Here is a 19,989-nt window from a genome sequence, read left to right as displayed (position 1 = left end):
GGGTTTCCGCATACTAATATCTCTATAACCCTAGCGTCACCGAACCTTAAGTGTGTAGACCCTACGGGTTCGGGAGACATGCAGACATGACCGAGACGCCTCTCCGGTCAATAACCAACAGCGGGATCTGGATACCCATGTTGGCTCCCACATGTTCCACGATGATCTCATCGGATGAACCACGATGTCGAGGATTCAATCAATCCCGTATACAATTCCCTTTGTCAATCGGTATGTTACTTGCCCGAGATTCGATCGTCGGTATCCCAATACCTTGTTCAATCTCGTTACCGACAAGTCTCTTTACTCGTACCGTAATGCATGATCCCGTGGCTAACTCCTTAGTCACATTGAGCTCATTATGATGATGCATTACCGAGTGGGCCCAGAGATACCTCTCCGTCATACGGAGTGACAAATCCGAGTCTCGATCCGTGCCAACTCAACAGACACTTTCAGAGATACCCTTAGTGTACCTTTATAGTCACCCAGTTACGTTGTGACGTTTGGCACACCCAAAGCACTCCTACGGTATCCGGGAGTTGCACGATCTCATGGTCTAAGGAAAAGATACTTGACATTGGAAAAGCTCTAGCAAACGAACTACACGATCTTTGAGCTATGCTTAGGATTGGGTCTTGTCCATCACATCATTCTCCTAATGATGTGATCCCGTTATCAACGACATCCAATGTCCATAGTCAGGAAACCATTACTATCTGTTGATCAACGAGCTAGTCAACTAGAGGCTTACTAGGGACACGTTGTGGTCTATGTATTCACACATGTATTATGATTTCCGGATAACACAATTATAGCATGAACAATAGACAATTATGATGAACAAAGAAATATAATAATAACCATTTATTATTGCCTCTAGGGCATATTCCCAACACCCCTCCCCCAAAACACACACACCACACGCTTGCTACTGTGTAAATTACTAGGTAATGTAGCAATACTTAGTGTTAGGTTTTATTACTAGGGTTATTGTAAACGTTAGTCTTAACTTTAGTGAAATTGTTAGTGTGTAAGTATAATTGTTATTCTATAATAGTTAGTCTTAGTGAAATGTATAGTGTTAGGGGGATTATGCTATGGTTAGTGGAATGACAGTACTAATTATTGTTGCTAATTAATTTATTCAAATATTTATAGAACAATAAGTTCATCGCCGACTCGAGTATTGTCGGGAATATGCCCTAGAGGCAATCATGTGATGTGTTATTTTCTTATGGATTCACGAGTTATTTGTATTTTCCTTCACATCATCAATGATATTTATTAATAAGTACATGACTTGTTTGTGAGACTATATATTACTAGATGGTGCCCCACGCGTTACGTCAGGATTTTGTATGAAATAAATATTCTGCTGAACCAATCATCTAGCTACTGTCTTTACAGTTTCTCCTATAGTAAGATAATTTGTTTATGAGAATTTTACAATAAATACATATCTCTATCTATAAGTTCAAAGTTGGAAGGAAACAGAATAAATCTGCATGCATGACTCACTTTTCTTTCATATAGAGCACTCAAGTAGGAGACTATAAGGTACATGCATGCGTCAGTTTTTTCTTGATTAAAACACTCAAGCCTTGCAAGCAATGTGACTAATGATTTAGTTGCGAGATGATGCATTACGGAACGAGTAAAGAGACTTGCCGGTAACGAGATTGAACTAGGTATGATGATACCTATGATCGAATCTCGGGCAAGTAACATACCGATGACAAAGGGAACAACATATGTTGTTATGCGGTTTGACCGATAAAGATCTTCATAGAATATGTGGGAGCCAATATGAGCATCCAGGTTCCACTATTGTTTATTGACCGAAGATGAGTCTCGATCATGTCTACATAGTTCTCGAACACGTAGGGTCCGCACGCTTAACGTTCGATGACGATCGGTATTATGAGTTTATGTGTTTTGATGTACCGAAGGTAGTTCGGAGTCCCGGATGAGATCACGGACAGGACGAGGAGTCTTGAAATGGTTGAGAAATGAAGGTTGATATATTGGAAGGTAATATTCCGACATCGGAATAGTTCCGAGGTGTATCGGGTATTTTCCGGAGTACCGGGGGGGTTACCGGAACCCCCCGGGAGGTTATTGGGCCTCATGGGCCTATTGGTAGAAGAGAGGAGGCAGGCCAACGTAGGGCGCGCGCCCCCTAGCCCAAACCGAATTGGACTAGGGGGGCCGGCCCCCCTTTCCTTCTATCCTCCCTCTCCTTCCCCCTTCTCCTTGTTGGAATAGGAAAGGGGGGCCGAATCCTACTTGGAGTAGGATTGCCCACCTAGGCGCGCCTCCTCCCCTTGGCCGGCCTCCTCTCCCTCCCCCCTTTATATACATGCGAGGGGGGAACCCCAAAGGCACACGAAAGTTTCTCTTAGCCGTGTGCGGTGCCCCCTAAGGGAGTCCTGGACTAAGGGGTCCTCGGGCGTCCGGCCTGTTGGACATGGGCCGGACTAATGGGCTGTGAAGATACAAGACCGAAGACTCTCTCCCGTGTCCGTATGGGACTCTCCTTGGCGTGGAAGGCAAGCTGGGCGTCCGTATATGAAGATTCCTTCCCTGTAACCGACTTTGTACAAACCTAGTCCCCTCCGGTGTCTATATAAACCGGAGGGTTTAGTCCGTAGAGGATATATAGAATCATAGTCATACAGGCTAGACTTCTAGGGTTTCAGCCATTACGATCTCGTGGTAGATCAACTCTTGTAATACTCATATTCATCAAGATCAATCAAGCAGGAAGTAGGGTATTACCTTCATAGAAAGGGCCCGAACCATGTCTTTGGTCAATAGTTGGGTTGCCCGGCTCCTGTGCTTACTACCTTACGTTCCGCTATATCGGCTAGGGTAGTAAAGGGAGAACTACTGCGATTGCGTCCTAGTTTATCCGGATGAGCACCTCAATAGAGAAAGCCAAAAACTAACTGTCATGATGTGGCGAGAGCCGGTCAGCTCTTCAGAGGTCTCAAATCGCTAGAGATTTTTTCCGCATTACGCGAGGGATCGGTACTTACCCATGAGGTGTTTACAGCACCCTAGTTCTGATACTAGGGGTTGCGCCTATATTTTTATTGTCAAACTCCTATCGCTAAGTGAGGGTGATAAAGCTGCATAGTCCGATTGCCTGGTTCGTTGCACTAAACACCTCCTTCAAGGACCAAACCATTGGATCAAGAGTGCTTAGATTACATCTCGAACACCCCCGTACTACCTACGTGGTGGCAGAAGCCGACGACTGGCCAACTCTCAGATTTCACACAACACGGCTGCATAGGAGGTGAAATTTTTAAAAAACAAACATTATATTACATAAACAACTCTGTCTCATCATACAAGGCAGAGACAACATGAATGTATTCATTCGAAAATAATGTCTTGCGCACATTGCGTCGCCACAATACGAGATCCCTCCAGGACGTCTCCAAAATACCACTTGGGCGTGCGGTGCTCCTTGCCCTCACGCGGTCCCTCGGTCACAAGCTTGACAGCGTCCATCTTTGCCCACCACACCTTGACGCGGGCAAAGGCCATGCGTACGCCTTCGATGCAGACCGACCTCTTGACGACATCCAGCCGAGGGCAGGCATTCACCAGCCGCTTCATGAGCCCGAAGTAGCTACTGGGTATAGCTTCGGCAGGCCACAGCCGGATTATTAAATCCTTCATGGCCAGTCCGGCCACCCTATGCAGCTCGACCAGCTGTTTTAGCTGATCGCTAAAGGGCATCGGATGTTCTAGCGCAAGGTACTGCGACCAGAACAGCTTCTCCGTTGAGCCCCTTCTTCGGCCCGGAAGAATCCCGCAGTGTCAAAAACACTACGCGGTAGATACGCAAACACCCCTGGAGAACTCCAAATCCGGGTTAGTAAGAGATATTTCTTCTCCACATACTTGCTTGGCATACTAAACGCCTTACCCGCCACATTCTTCTTGGCTTCCTGGATCTCTTGGAGGGTGCCCTGGGGTTCAACCCGGGCCGCTTCCGCGTTTTGGCGAGCCTTGGTGAGTTCGGTCTTTTGAGCCGAAACATCGCGCTCCAAGATCTTGCATTTCTTCACGGCATCCTGGGGCTCTTGCTGGACGGCATCAAGCCTGGCCTCGTGCTTCTCACGGGCGGCTTGTTCCTTGGAAGCTTTTTCCTCGGCTTCGGCCAGGGCCTTTTTAAGGACCTGGACCTCGGTCGCCGCTCCTACAAATACCATGACATTACGGTCAATACACATTTATTCTTTCCGAATATATACAGAGTCATTACATACCTTGCTTGTCTTCTAGCTGCTTCCTCGCTTGCCCGAGCTCCTCCTCGGCCCACTCCAGTCTCTGCTTTAGCCCGGAGACTTCGAGAGTGTGTGAGGTCGCGGCCAGCAACGACGCCTGCTTATTCATATAAGACACATTTAGTTAGTTTCCTGCAAAATTGAATTGATCCTCTGTCCGGCCTTTCTTTCCGAACACCGGACAGTGTCTCAGGGGCTACTGTCTATATGGGGATTTTCTCTTTTACGTCGCTTACCTCAAAGCCAGTCAGCAGGCTGCTGCAGGCTTCGGTAAGTCCGCTCTTGACGTACTGAACCCTCTCGACCACCGTACCCATAAGGGCACGGTGTTCCTCCACAATGGACGCACCTCGTAGCGCTTCCAGCAGAGTATCCGGTGCCTCTGGTTGGACAGAGGTCACCGGCGGGATAGGCACACCTCCTTCTCTCCAAGGAGGCTGCTCTCCAGATTCCGGAGCCATATAGGTCACCGGAACCGTCTTCGGCTGGGGGTCGAACTAAACATGGCCCCCATCGCCAGTCCCCATGGGGATCTGCTCCCCCATGTGTCCGGCTGCCGAGGTTTCGCCCTCTGGCGCCACCCTAACAGCCTCCTGAACCTCTCCCTGGCCTGGGAAGGTCCTCCGGGACAGCACCTCGTCATCACCCTTGGCCTTGGGAGAGTGAGCGGCCGGCGGTGACTCGCTGGCCATCGCCCTTGAATCCATCGAACCTCTCGATGAGAATCGCAGGGAGCTATCGTGGACCAGAATACAATAGTGTAATCGAACATATTAATATCATGAAGAAGAGAGGCCGGATACATGGACGTGTACGGATCTTTAATACTTATGATGCAGCTAGGGGCTTGCTTCGGGGGAGGTCGCTCTAGGCTGCTGTCGACGTCCCACGCAGGGTTATCCGCGAGGGGGCCCTTCCCCCTCTTGGGCGCCTCCGCCTCCAGATTTGTGGAGGCCTCCCTCTTCTTCCTTCCCCCATCTGGGGGAGAGCTGCTTTCTACCTCCTCCTCGTCGTCATCTTCGGCGGCGGAGGAGTGAGTCTTGTCTTCGGACGACACGTCCGAAGCTCCCTTGTGGCGGGGGCCACTCCGGACCCCCTTGGCCTTCTTCTTGGCCTTCTTCTCCAGCGCCTTGTAGGGCGTCGGAACCAGCATCTTCGCCAGGAGCGGGATGGCTGGTTCCTCGGGCAGCGGAGCCGGACATCGAATCCGCTCCGCTTTCTCTGTCCGTGCCTGAAAAAATAAAAAGTGAAGTTTTAGACATCTTCCTTAAACAAGCAAGTAAAGGATGCACCTCGATGTGAAGGACTTACCGCACTGGCAGGATGGGCTAGATCATGCCCGCGGTCCGAGTCTATGGCCGGTGGCGTCTCGTTGCCTTTAAAGAGCAACTTTCAAACATCTTCGTGAGTGGTTCCGAAGAGCCTCTCCAAGGTCTGGTGCTTCTCTGGATCAAATTCCCATAAAGGGCATGTTCGCTCTGGCATGGATGGATCCGACGAACTAGCATCACCTGGATCATGTTGACAAGCTTGATGTTTTTATCCACCATGCTTTGGATGCGCGTTTGCAGCGCTATTAGTTAATCCGATGAAGACCAATTTGGTCCCTTCTCTATCCAGGAGGTGAGCCACATCGGAGCTCTGGACTTGAACTCGGGAGCCGCGGCCCAAGTGGCGTCACGAGGCTCTGTGATATGGAACCACAGCTTCTGCCACTCCTTGACGGTCTCCCCAAAAGTACCCTTGGGCCATGTGACATTGGGCAGCTCGCTCACCATGGTGCCTCTGCACTCTGCATGCTGGCCATCCACCACCTTTGGCTTAACATTGAAGATCTTGAGCTACAATCCGAAGTGGGGTTGGATGCGAAGGAAAGCCTCGCACACAACCATGAATGTCGAGATGTTGAGGAAAGAGTTTGGGGCTAGATCATGGAAATCTAGCCCGTAATAGAACATGAGTCCGCGACGAAAGGGTGGAGAGGAAACCCTAACCTGCGGACAAAATGAGGGATGAAGACCACCCTCTCGTTGGGCTTCGGGTTGGGGACGACTTGCCCCTTGGCCGGAAGCCGGTGAGCGATTTCTTTCGCCAGATACCCGGCCGCCCGAAGCTCGGTGATGTCCTTCTCCTTGACGGAGGAGGCCATCCACTTGCCTTGCCCTCCAGATCCAGACATGGTGGAGTGCTTGCTTGAGGCGGAAAAGATGAGAACTTGGGCGCTGGAGCTCAACAATGGAAGGGCAGAGGAAGAGAGAAGGCATGGGTGAAGAAAGGGAATTCTTATCCCCTTATAAAGGCAGTGAATATCGAACGCCTCCCCACTCACCTTAAAACTCGCCTATTCCCAAGGGCTGTGCAAACGGCACGGTTGGATTACCCACACCCGTATTGATGAGAATCCCGCAATAAGGGGACATGATCTCTGCTTCGACAAGACGTGCCAATAAAAACCACGTCTCGAAACGTGGAACGGCAGACGAAAACGGTTCGAAATAATGACCGAGCAGATCTGATGTCACATTACAAAAAGTTGTCAGCGGGTTGGACTCGTGAAATATTATACTCTCTGTGGTTGAGTGTGTGGCACTTGTGTTGCAGATCCGGATACATTCGTTGCGTCCAAAGACTATTTTGGAGTATTCGGAGGAAGGAACCCGCCTTGCAATGCCGAAGACAATCTGCGCGCTGGACACCTCGTCATTGAAGCCTGGTTCAGGGGCTACCGAGGGAGTCCTGGACTAAGGGGTCCTCGGGCGTCCGGCCTATTGGACATCGGCCGGACTAATGGGCTGTGAAGATACAAGACCGAAGACTCTCTCCCGTGTCCGGATGGGACTCTCCTTGGCATGGAAGGCAAGCTGGGCGTCCGGATATGAAGATTCCTTCCCTGTAACCGACTTTGTACAAACCTAGTCCCCTCCGTTATCTGTCGGAGGGTTTAGTCCATAGAGGATATATAGAATCATAGTCATAGAGGCTAGACTTCTAGGGTTTCAGCCATTACAATCACGTGGTAGATCAACTCATGTAATACTCATATTCATCAAGATCAATCAAGCAGGAAGTAGGGTATTACCTCCATAGAGAGGGCCCGAACCTGGGTAAACATTGTATCCCCTGTCTCCTGTTACCATCAACCCTAGACGCACAGTTCGGGACCCCCTACCCAAGATCCGCCGGTTTTGACACCGACATTGGTGCTTTCATTGAGAGTTCCACTGTGTCGTCGTCGAAAGGTTTTGATGGCTCCTTCAATCATCTGCAACGATGTTGTCCAAGAAGAAGTCTTCCTCCCCGGACAGATCTTTGTGTTCGGCGGCTTCGCATTGCGGGCCAATTCGCTTGGCCACCTGGAGCAGATCGATAGCTACGCCCCTGGCCATCAGGTCTGATTTGGGAGCTTAAACTACGCCGCGGATATCCGCGAAGACTTGATCTTCGACGGATTCGAGACCCCGGCAGCCGCTCCCCTCCCCCACAATGAACATGACCTAAATTTGTCATCGGACCATACCTAGGAAATAGCACGTGTAACCGCTCTAGCCTTAGATCCGGAGCAGATCGCGCCATCCGAAGACGGGAAGCTCAACCCCGACACGGATACCGCAGTCCCAGCAGCGTCAAAGCCGCACACAGACCCAGCCTCGAGTGGAATCTGTGTCACCGGAGCCTCGGACTCGTTTCCGGCTACAGGCACCGAACCATGTGCATCCACAAGCGTCGAGCTCGATCAGTCATCAATCGTTGAATTCAGCTCCGCGGACATTTTTGGGCACTCGCCTTTGGGCGACGTGTTAAACTCGTTAAGAGCACTATCCTTAGCTAGGGGCTCATAGCCGAATACTATCCGGTTCGAACTGGAGGCGGATGACGGAGAATTTTTCTTCCCACCCACCGCCCACTTCATAGCCACTGTCGAGGACCTAACTGACACGCTCGATTACGGCTCCGAACACATCGACGGTATGGACGACGATGTCGGAGAAGAGGAGGCCCAAAGCCCGCCGTTTACCGGACGTTGGGCGGCCACCTCCTCGTATGACGTATACATGGTGGACACACCTAAAGAGAACAAGGGCGACAACAAGAAGGATCCAGTTGAGGATAAACCTCCTGAGATACCTCCAAAGCGCCGGCGTCAACGGCGCCGCTCAAAATCACGTTGCAGCAAAGATAGTAACACCAGCACAGGAGAAGATAACACTCCGGACGGTGCCGAAGATAATGAAGACCCCGTTGAAGCAACTTCCGAACAAGAAGAACGGGAAGATAGGCAAGTTAGCCCTGATGAACAGGCCATAAACGAAGACTCGGAGGACAATAATTATCTTCCACTCTCCGAGGAGGAGGCGAGCCTCAGCAACGAGGATTTTATCGTGCCTGAGGAACCTCTCGAGCTGGAGCGCTTTAAGCGCCAGCTAATAGCCACTGCACTGAGCCTGAAAAAGAAGCAGCAACTGCATCAAGCTGATCAAGATCTGCTAAACGATAGATGGACTGATGTCCTGGCAGCCGAGGAATACGGCCTCAAGCGCCCAGCCAAAAGCTACCCAAAGCGTAAATTGCTACCTCAGTTCGACGATGAGGCACTGGAGCCCGTACCATTATCGCGCAATGCGGCTGACCGACCACCACACGGTCGGGACAAAGCAGCAACTCAAGACGAATACCAGCCCGCTCCACCTCACCATAAAGGCAGAGATAAAACAGCTCGGGGACATACCTACGACCTGCGGTAGAAACTGCACAATAGAGCAGGACATACTAGATCGATCTACGGATCGCGAGGATGTGCCCCGACACGTGACGACGGCTACCTATTCGGACGTGACAAGCCTAGTCATGCCCGGGCCGAAAACCGCAGACGGACTCCGTCGGAGCTACGTCGCGATGTGGCACGATATAGAGGTGCCGCACACCCTCTTTGCTTCACTGACGAAGTAATGGACCATGAATTCCCGGAAGGGTTTAAACCCTTAAACATCGAATCATATGACGGGACAACAGACCCCGCGGTATAGATTGAGGATTTTCTTCTCCATATTCATATGGCCCATGGTGATGATCTCCACGCCATCAAATACCTACCACTAAAACTCAAAGGACCAGCTCGGTACTGGTTGAACAGTCTGCCCGAAAACTCCATTGGCAGCTGGGAAGACTTGGAAGAAGCCTTCCTTGACAACTTCCAAGGAACATACGTCCGACCTCCCGATGCAGATGACTTAAGTCATATAGTCCAATAGCTCGGAGAGTCAGCCAGGAAATTCTGGACTAGGTTCTTAACTAAAAAGAACCAGATCGTCGACTGTCCGGATGCCGAAGCCCTAGCGGCCTTTAAACATAGCATCCGCGACGAGTGGCTGTAATTTCAAAAAATTTCCTACGCACACGCAAGATCATGGTGATGCATAGCAACGAGAGGGGAGAGTGTTGTCCACGTACCCTCGTAGACCGACAGCGGAAGCGTTATCACAACGCGGTTGATGTAGTCGTACGTCTTCATGATCCGACCGATCAAGTACCGAACGTACGGCACCTCCAAGTTCTACACACGTTCAGCTCGATGACGTCCCTCGAACTCCGATCCAGCCGAGTGCTGAGGGAGAGTTTCGTCAGCACGACGGTGTGGTGACGACGATGATGTTCCACCGACGCAGGGCTTCGCCTAAGCTCCGCAACGGTATTATCGAGGTGTAATATGGTGGAGGGGGGCACCGCACAGGGCTAAAATATCGTATATCAAGTGTGTAAAGAGGTGCCCCCTGCCCCCGTATATAAAGGAGTAAGGGGGAGCCCGGCTGCCCTAGGCGCGCCAAGGAGAGAGGGGAAGTCCTCCTCCTAGTAGGAGTAGGACTCCCCTTTCCTAGTCCTACTAGGAAAAGAAGGGGGGAGGAAAGAGAGGGAGAGGGAGAGGGAAAGGGGGCTGCACCCCCCTCTCCTAGTCCAACTAGGACTCCTCCTGGGAGGGGGCGTGCCACCTCCTGGCTGCTGCCCTCTCTCTCCCCTCAAGGCCCACTAAGGCCCAATACTTCCCCAGGGGATTCCGGTAACCCTCCGGCACGCCGGTTTAATCCGAAACTTCTCCGGAACACTTCCGGTGTCCGAATATAGTCGTCCAATATATCAATCTTTATGTCTCGACCATTTCGAGACTCCTCGTCGTGTCCGTGATCACATCCGGGACTCCAAACAACCTTCGGTACATCAAAACATATAAACTCATAATATAACTGTCATCGTAACTTTAAGCGTGCGGACCCTTTGGGTTCGAGAACTATGTAGACATGACCGAGACACCTCTCCGGTCAATAACCAACAGCTGGACCTGGATGCCCATATTGCCTCCCACATATTCTACGAAGATCTTTATCGGTCAGACCGCATAACAACATACGTTGTTCCCTTTGTCATCGGTATGTTACTTGCCCGAGATTCGATCGTCGGTATCTCGATACCTAGTTCAATCTCGTTACCGGCAAGTCTCTTTACTCGTTCTGTAATACATCATTCCGCAACTAACTCATTAGTCACAATGCTTGCAAGGCTTATAGTGATGTGCATTACCGAGTGGGCCCAGAGATACCTCTCCGACAATCGGAGTGACAAATCCTAATCTCGAAATACGCCAACCCAACAAGTACCTTTGGAGACACCTGTAGAGCACCTTTATAATCACCCATTTACGTTGTGACGTTTGGTAGCACACAAAGTGTTCCTCCGGTAAACGGGAGTTGCATAATCTCATAGTCATAGGAACATGTATAAGTCATGAAGAAAGCAATAGCAACATACTAAACGATCGGGTGCTAAGCTAACGGAATGGGTCAAGTCAATCACGTCATTCTCCTAATGAGGTGATCCCGTTAATCAAATGACAACTCATTGCTATGGCTAGGAAACATAACCATCTTTGATTAACGAGCTAGTCAAGTAGAGGCATACTAGTGACACTCTGTTTGTCTATGTATTCACACACATGTATTATGTTTCCGGTTAATACAATTCTAGCATGAATAATAAACATTTATCATGATATAAGGAAATATATAATACTTTATTATTGCCTCTAGGGCATATTTCCTTCACTCGGTACTGGTTGAACAGTCTGCCCGAAAACTCCATTGGCAGCTGGGAAGACTTGGAAGAAGCCTTCCTTGACAACTTCCAAGGAACATTCGTCCGACCTCCCGATGCAGATGACTTAAGTCATATAGTCCAATAGCTCGGAGAGTCAGCCAGGAAATTCTGGACTAGGTTCTTAACTAAAAAGAACCAGATCGTCGACTGTCCGGATGCCGAAGCCCTAGCGGCCTTTAAACATAGCATCCGCGATGAGTGGCTCGCCCGACATCTCGGGCAGGAAAAGCCGAAGTCCATGGCAGCCCTTACGGCACTTATGACCCGCTTCTATGCGGGCGAAGATAGTTGGCTAGCCCGTTGCAATAATAATGCAAGCGAACTTGGCACCTCTGAAGCCAAGGGTAGCAACGGCAAGCCCCGACGCAACAAACATAAGCGTCGAAACAATGGCAACCATGCCGATGACACGGCGGTCAACGCCGGATTCAGTGGCTCCAAGTCCGGTCAGCTTAAGAAGCCATACAATAAGAACAATTCGGGCTCATTCAGCCTAGATCACATACTCGATCATCCATGCCAGATACATGGCACCCCAGAAAAACCAGCCAACCACACCAACAGAGATTTTTGGGTTTTCAAACAGGCCGGCAAGTTAAATGCCGAGAACAAGGAGAAGGGGTCGCAAAGCGAGGACGATGACGAGGAACCTCGGCCACCGAACATAGGGGGACAGAAGAAGTTTCCCCCTCAAGTCAAAACGGTGAACATGATATACGCTACCCACATCCCCAAGAGGGAACGCAAGCGCGCACTCAGGGATGTCTATGCGATGGAGCCGGTCGCCCCAAAATTCAATCCATGGTCTTCCTGTCCGATCACCTTTGATCGCAGAGACCATCCGACCAGTATGCGTCATGGCGGGTCAGCCACACTGGTCCTCGATCCAATCATCGATGGATTCCGCCTCACGCGGGTCCTGATGGACGGTGGCAGCAGCCTCAACCTGCTCTATCAAGATACAATGCGCAAAATGGGCATTAATCCATCACGGATCAAGCCAACAAAGACTACCTTTAAAGGAGTCATACCAGGTGTAGAGGCCCACTGCACGAGCTCAATCACACTAAAGGTTGTCTTTGGTTCTCCGGAAAACTTCCGAAGCGAAGAGTTAATCTTCGATATCGTCCCCTTTCGCATCGGATATCATGCACTGCTTGGACGAACCACATTTGCTCGATTCAACGCGGTGCCACACTATGCTTATCTCAAGCTCAAGATGCCCGGACCACGCGGCGTCATAATAATTAATGGAAACACGGAACACTCCCTCCGTACCGAGGAGCACACCGCTCCCTTAGCAGCAGAAGTACAGAGCGGCCTGTTCAAGCAGAACCTTAATTTGGCGGCCGAGCTCCCGGACACTGTCAAAAGAGTCCGGACATTTCTACAGCAGGACAGCTCGGCTCGTCAAGAGCTCGACTAGCAATTCGGCCCCCGTCCCAGCCCCGATCAAGTGGTGGCATTCGTGCCGCGCGTACATAACTACGCACTTAAAATACCAAGGGCATAGACGGAGGCATAACTAGCTTGTGATCCACAATACGGCTCGACCGCCCGCGGACACACATACTTTCACTGTTTCCTTTTTCTCTTTTTCAGGTTTCTTTTTCACAGGCCTTCCTTGATGGCCTGATCACATGTCCTTTAGAAGGATAAATGCACCAAGATGGCGGTAAGCATGGATGTATAGGGGAATTTCTAGGTGGTCTCTTTAACTATCACTCTACCTATTTTCAGGACCCACATGCAGCTCTCCCTTGGTTGTGGCATACTAAATAGCCTTTTGCTTATCGCACTATTTGTTTGAATGTGCTTTGACGTATTACCAAATTATAATGGAAACAGTTTGCAGCCCAAATTCTACGGCTCTAGCTTACTACCCTTTATTTTTTTCCTTTTTTGATAACTTTATCAAATAGCACCCATACACTTTGGTACGTTCCAACTTGCAAGGGGCTTCATAGCGCCCCGCAATACGGCAACAAAGTCCGAACACTTGTTATAGTATAGTTCGGCACCCTGAATTTAGCACTATATGCATCGGTCCGAATCATGTCTTTGGTCAATAGCTGGGTTGCCCGGCTCCTGTGCTTACTACCTTACGTTACGCTATATCGGCTAGGGTAGTAAAGGGAGAACTACTGCGATTGCGTCCTGGTTTATCCGGATGAGCACCTCAGTAGAGAAAGCCGAAAACTGACTGTCATGATGTGGCGAGAGCCGGTCAGCTCTTTGGAGGTCTCAAATCGCTAGAGATTTTTTTCGCATTACGCGAGGGATCAATACTTACCCAATCAGGTGTTTACAGCACCCTAGTTCAGATACTAGGGGTTGCGCCTATATTTTTATTGTCAAACTCCAATGGCTAAGTGAGGGTGATAAAGCCGCATAGTCCGATTGCCTGGTTCGTTGCGCTAAACACCTCCTTCAAGGACCAAACCATTGGATCAAGAGTGTTTAGATTACATTCCGAACATTCCCGTACTATCTACGTGGGGGCAGAAGCCGACGACTGGCCAACTCTCAGATTTCGCACAAAACGGCCGCACAGGAGGTGAATTTGTTTAAAAAACAAACATTATATTACATAAACAACTCTGTCTCATCATACAAGGCAGAGACAACATGAATGTATTCATTCAAAAATAATGTCTTGCGCACATTGCGTCGCCACAATACGAGATCCCTCCAGGACGTCTTCAAAATACCGCTCGGGCGTGCGGTGCTCCTTGCCCTCAGGCGATCCCTCGGTCACAAGCTTGACGGTGTCCATCTTCGCCCACCACACCTTGACGCGGGCGAAGGCCATGCGCGCACCTTCCATGCAGACCGACCTCTTGAGGACATCCAGCCGAGGGCAGGCATTCACCAGCCGCTTCACGAGCCCGAAGTAGCTACTGGGTATAGCTTCGGCAGGCCACAGCCGAATTATTAAATCCTTCATGGCAAGTTCGGCCACCCTATGCAGCTCGACCAGCTTTTTAGCTGATCGCTAAAGGGCACCAGATGTTCTGGCGCAAGCTACTGCGACCAGAACAGCTTCTTCGTTGAGCCCCCTTCTTCGGCCCGAAAGAATTCCGCAGCGTCAGAAACACTGCGCGGCAGATCCGCAAAAGCCCCTGGAGAACTCCAAATCCGGGTTAGTAAGAGATACTTCTTCTCCACATACTTGCTTTGCATACTAAACGCCTTACCCGCCGCGATCTTCTTGGCTTCCTGGATCTCCTGGAGGGTGCCCTGGGCTTCAACCCGGGCCGCTTCCGTGTTTTGGAGAGCCTTGGCAAGTTCAGTCTTTTGAGCCAAAACATCGCGCTCCAAGATCTCGCATTTCTTCACGGCATCCTGGAGCTCTTGCTAGACCGCATCAAGCCTGGCCTCGTGCTTCTCACGGGCGGCTTGTTCCTTGGCAGCTTTTTCCTCGGCTTTGGCCAGGGCCTTTTTAAGGACCTCGACCTCGGTCGCCGCTCCTACAAATACCATGACATTACGGTCAACACACATCATTTATTCTTTCCGAATATATAGCGAGTCATTACATACCTTGCTTGTCTTCTAGCTGCTTCCTCGCTTGGCCGAGCTCCTCCTCGGCCCACTCCAGTCTTTGCTTTAGCCCGGAGACTTCGACAGTGTGTGAGGTCGCGGCCAGCAACGACGCCTGCTTATTCATATAAGACACATTTAGTTAGTTTCCTGCAAAAATTTGTGGAGGCCGCCCTCTTCTTCCTTCCCCCATCTGGGGGAGAGCTGCTTTCTTCCTCCTCCTCGTCATCGTCTTCGGCGGCGGAGGAGTGAGTCTTGTCTTCGGACGACACGTCCGAAGCTCCCTTCCGGCGGGGGCCACTCCGGACCCCCTTGGCCTTCTTCTCCGACGCCTTGTAGGGCGTCGGAACCAGCATCTTCGCCAGGAGCGGGATGACTAGTTCCTCGGGCAGCGGAGCCGGACATTGAATCCGCTCCGCTTTCTCTGTCCGTGCCTGAAAAAATAAAAAGTGAAGTTTTAGACAACTTCCTTGAACAAGCAAGTAAAGGATGGACCTCGATGTAAAGGACTTACGCACTGGCAGGATGAGCTAGATCATGCCCACGGTCCGAGTCTACGGCCGGTGGCGTCTCGTTGCCTTTAAAGAGCAACTTCTAGACATCTTCGTAAGTGGTTCCAAAGAGCCTCTCCAAGGTCTGGAACTTCTCCGAAACAAATTCCCATAAAGGGCATGTTCGGCTCTGGCATGGAAGGATCCGGTGAACTAGCCTCACCTGGATCATGTTGACAAGCTTGATGTTTTTATCCACCATGCTTTAGATGCGCGTTTGCAGCGCTATCAGTTCATTCGACGAAGACCGATTTGGGCCCTTCTCTATCCAGGAGGTGAGCCGCATAGGAGCTCCGGACTTGAACTCGGGAGCCGCGGCCGAAGTGGCGTCACGAGGCTCTGTGATATGGAACCACAGCTTCTGCCACTCCTTGGCGGTCTCCACAAAAGTACCCTTGGGCCATGTGACATTGGGCAGCTTGCTCACCATGGCGCCTCCGCATTCTGCGTGCTGGCCATCCACCACCTTCGGCTTCACGTTGAAGATATTGAGCCACAATCCGAAGTGGGGTTGGATGAGAAGGAAAGCCTCGCACACAACAATGAATGCCGAGATGTTGAGGAAAGAGTTTGGGGCTAGATCATGGAAATCTAGCCCGTAATAGAACATGAGTCCATGGACGAAAGGTAGGAGAGGAAACCCTAACCCGCGGACAAAATGAGGGATGAAGACCACCCTCTCGTTGGGCTTTGGGGTGGGGACGACTTGCCCCTTGGCCAGAAGCCGGTGAGCGATTTCTTTCGCTAGATACCCGGCCGCCCGAAGCTCGGTGATGTCCTTCTCCTTGACGGAGGAGGCCATCCACTTGCCTTGCCCTCCAGATCCGGACATGGTGGAGTGCTTGCTTGAGGTGGAAAAGATGAGAACTTGGGCGCTGGAGCCCAACAATGGAAGGGCAGAGGAAGAGAGAAGGCGTGGGTGAAGAAAGGGAATTCTTATCCCCTTATAAAGGCAGTGAATATCGAACGCCTCCCCACTCGCCTTAAAACTCGCCTATTCCCAAGGCTGTGCAAACGGCACGGTTGGATTACCCACGCCCATATTGATGAGAATCCCGCAATAAGGGGACACGATCTCTGCTTCGACAAGACGTGCCAATAAAAACCACGTCTCGAAACGTGGAACGGCAGACGAAAACGGTTCGAAATAATGACCGAGAAGATGTGATGTCACATTACAAAAAGTTGTCAGCGGGTTGGACTCGTGAAATATTATACTCTCTGCGGTTGAGTGTGTGGTACTTGTGCTGTAGATCCGGATACATTCGTTGCGTCCAAAGACTATTTTGGAGTATTCGGAGGAAGGAACCCGCCTTGCAATGCCGAAGATAATCTGCGCACCGGACACCTCGTCATTGAAGCCTGGTTCAGGGCCTCCTTTGGGAGTCCTGGACTAAGGGGTCCTCGGGCGTCCGACCTGTTGGACATGGGCCGGACTAATGGGCTGTGAAGATACAAGACCAAAGACTCTCTCCCGTGTCCGGATGGGACTCTCCTTGGCGTGGAAGGCAAGCTGGGCGTCCGGATATGAAGATCCCTTCCCTGTAACCGACTTTGTACAAACCTAGTCCCCTCCGGTGTCTATATAAACCGGAGGGTTTAGTCCATAGAGGATATATAGAATCATAGTCATACAAGCTAGACTTCTAGGGTTTCAGCCATTACGATCTCGTGGTAGATCAACTCTTGTAATACTCATATTCATCAAGATCAATCAAGCAGGAACTAGGGTATTACCTCCATAGAGAGGGCCCAAACCTGGGTAAACATTGTGTCCCCTGTCTCCTGTTACCATCAACCCTAGACGCACAGTTCGGGACCCCCTACCCGAGATCCACCGGTTTTGACACCGACAACCCCCTCCACAGAAACACACCTCGGTCATATCGTCGTAGTGCTTAGGCGAAGCCCTCCGCCGGTAACTTCATCATCACCGTCACCACGCCGTCGTGCTGAAGAAACTCTCCCTCGGCCTCCGCTGGATCAAGAGTTCGAGGGACATCACCGAGTTGTACGTGTGCATATCGCGGAGGTGTCGTGCGTTTGGTACTTGATCGGTTGGATCGCGAAGACGTTCGACTACATCAACCGCGTTAATAAACGCTTCCGCTTTCGGTGTACGAGGGTACGTGGACACACTCTCCCCGCTCGTTGCTATGCTTCTCCTATATAGATCTTGGGTGATCGTAGGAATTTTTTTGAAATACTACGTTCCCCAACAATGGCATCCGAGCCAGGTCTATGCGTAGATGTTATATGCATGAGTAGAACACAAAGATTTGTGGGCGATAATAGTCATACTGCTTACCAGCATGTCATACTTTGATTCGGTGTTATTGTTGGATGAAGCGGCCCAGACCGACATTACATGACCGCGTTCATGAGACTGGTTCTACCGCCGTGCTTCGCACACAGGTGGCTAGTGGGTGTCTGTTTCTCCAACTTTAGTTGAATCGAGTGTGACTACGCCCGGTCCTTGTTGAAGGTTAAAACAGCACACTTGACAAAAAAATCGTTGTGGTTTTGATGCGTTGATAAGAACGGTTCTTGCTAAGCCCGTAGCGGCCACGTAAAACTTGCGACAACAAAGTAGAGGATGTCTAACTTGTTTTTGCAGGGCTTGCTGTGATGTGATATGGTCAAGACGTGATGATATATAAATTGTTGTACGAGATGATCATATTTTGTAAAAGTTATCGGCAACTGGCAGGAGCCTTATGGTTGTCGCTTTATTGTATGAAATGCAATCGCCATGTAATTGCTTTACTTTATCACTAAGCGGTAGCGATAGTCGTACAAGCAATAGTTGGCGAGACGACAATGATGCTTCGATGGAGATCAAGGTGTCAAGCCAGTGACGATGGTGATCATGACAGTGCTTTGGAGATGGAGACCAAAGGCACAAGATAATGATGGCCATATCATATCACTTATATTGATTGCATGTGATGTTTATCCTTTATGCATCTTATTTTGCTTAGTACGGCTGTAGCATTATAAGATGATCTCTCACTAAATTTCCAGGTATAAGTGTTCTCCCTGAGTATGCACCGTTTGGATAGTTCGTCGTGCCGAGACACCACGTGATGATCGGGTGTGACAAGCTCTACGCTCACATACAACGGGTGCAAGCCAGTTTTGCACACGCAGAATACTTGGGTTAAACTTGACGAGCCTAGCATATGCAGATATGGCCTCGGAACACTGAGACCGAAAGGTCGAGCGTGAATCATATAGTAGATATGATCAACATAGTGATGTTCACCATTGAAAACTACTCCATCTCACGTGATGATCGGACATGGTTTAGTTGATTTGGATCACGTGATCACTTGGATGATTAGAGGGATGTCTATCTAAGTGGGAGTTCTTAAGTAATATGATTAATTGAACTTTAATTTATCATGAACTTAGTACCTGATAGTATTTTGCATGTCTATGTTGTTGTAGATCAATGGCCCGTGCTACTGTTCCTTTGAATTTAAATGCGTTCCTAGAGAAAGCTAAGTTGAAAGATGATGGTAGCAACTACACGGACTGGGTCTGTAACTTGAGGATTATCCTCATTGATGCACAGAAGAATTACGTCCTGGAAGCACCGCTTGGTGCAAGATCCGCTGCAGGAGCAACGCCGGACGTTGTGAACGCCTGGCAGAGCAAAGCTGATGACTACTCGATAGTTCAGTATGCCATGCTTTACGGCTTAGAACCGGGACTTCAACGATATTCTGAACGTCATGGAGCATATGAGATGTTCCAGGAGTTGAAGTCAATATTTCAAGCAAATGCCCGGATTGAGAGATATGAAGTCTCCAATAAGTTACAGCTACAAAATGGAGGAGAATAGTTTTGTCAGTGAGCATATACTCAGAATGTCTGGGTACCACAATCACTTGACTCAACTAGAAGTTAATCTTCCGGTTGATAGTGTCAAGGGATGGATAAGACAAGCTACAAGAGCTTCGTGATGAACTATAATATGCAAGGGATGGATAAGACAATTCCCGAGCTCTTCGCAATGCTACAGGCTGCGGAGGTAGAAATCAAGAAGGAGCATCAAGTGTTGATGGTCAACAAGACCACTAGTTTCAAGAAAAAGGGTAAAGGGAAGAAGGGGAACTTCAAGAAGAACGGCAAGCAAGTTGTTGCTCAACTGAAGAAGCCCAAGTCTGAGACTGAGTGCTTCTACTGCAAAGGGACTGGTCACTGGAAGCGGAACTGCCCCAAGTATTTAGCAGATAAGAAGGATGGCAAAGTGAAAGGTATATTTTATATACATGTTATTGATGTGTACTTAACTAATGATCGCAGTAGCACCTGGGTATTTCATACTGGTTCTGTTGCTCATATTTGCAACTTGAAACAGGGGCTACGGATTAAGCGAAGGTTTGCTAAGGACGAGGTGACGATGCGCGTGGGAAATGGTTCCAAAGTCGATGTGATCGCTG

This window comes from Triticum aestivum, chromosome 5D (assembly GCF_018294505.1).
Source record: "Triticum aestivum cultivar Chinese Spring chromosome 5D, IWGSC CS RefSeq v2.1, whole genome shotgun sequence".
Taxonomy (NCBI): domain Eukaryota; kingdom Viridiplantae; phylum Streptophyta; class Magnoliopsida; order Poales; family Poaceae; genus Triticum; species Triticum aestivum.
Note: the sequence above shows the minus strand (reverse complement) of the source record.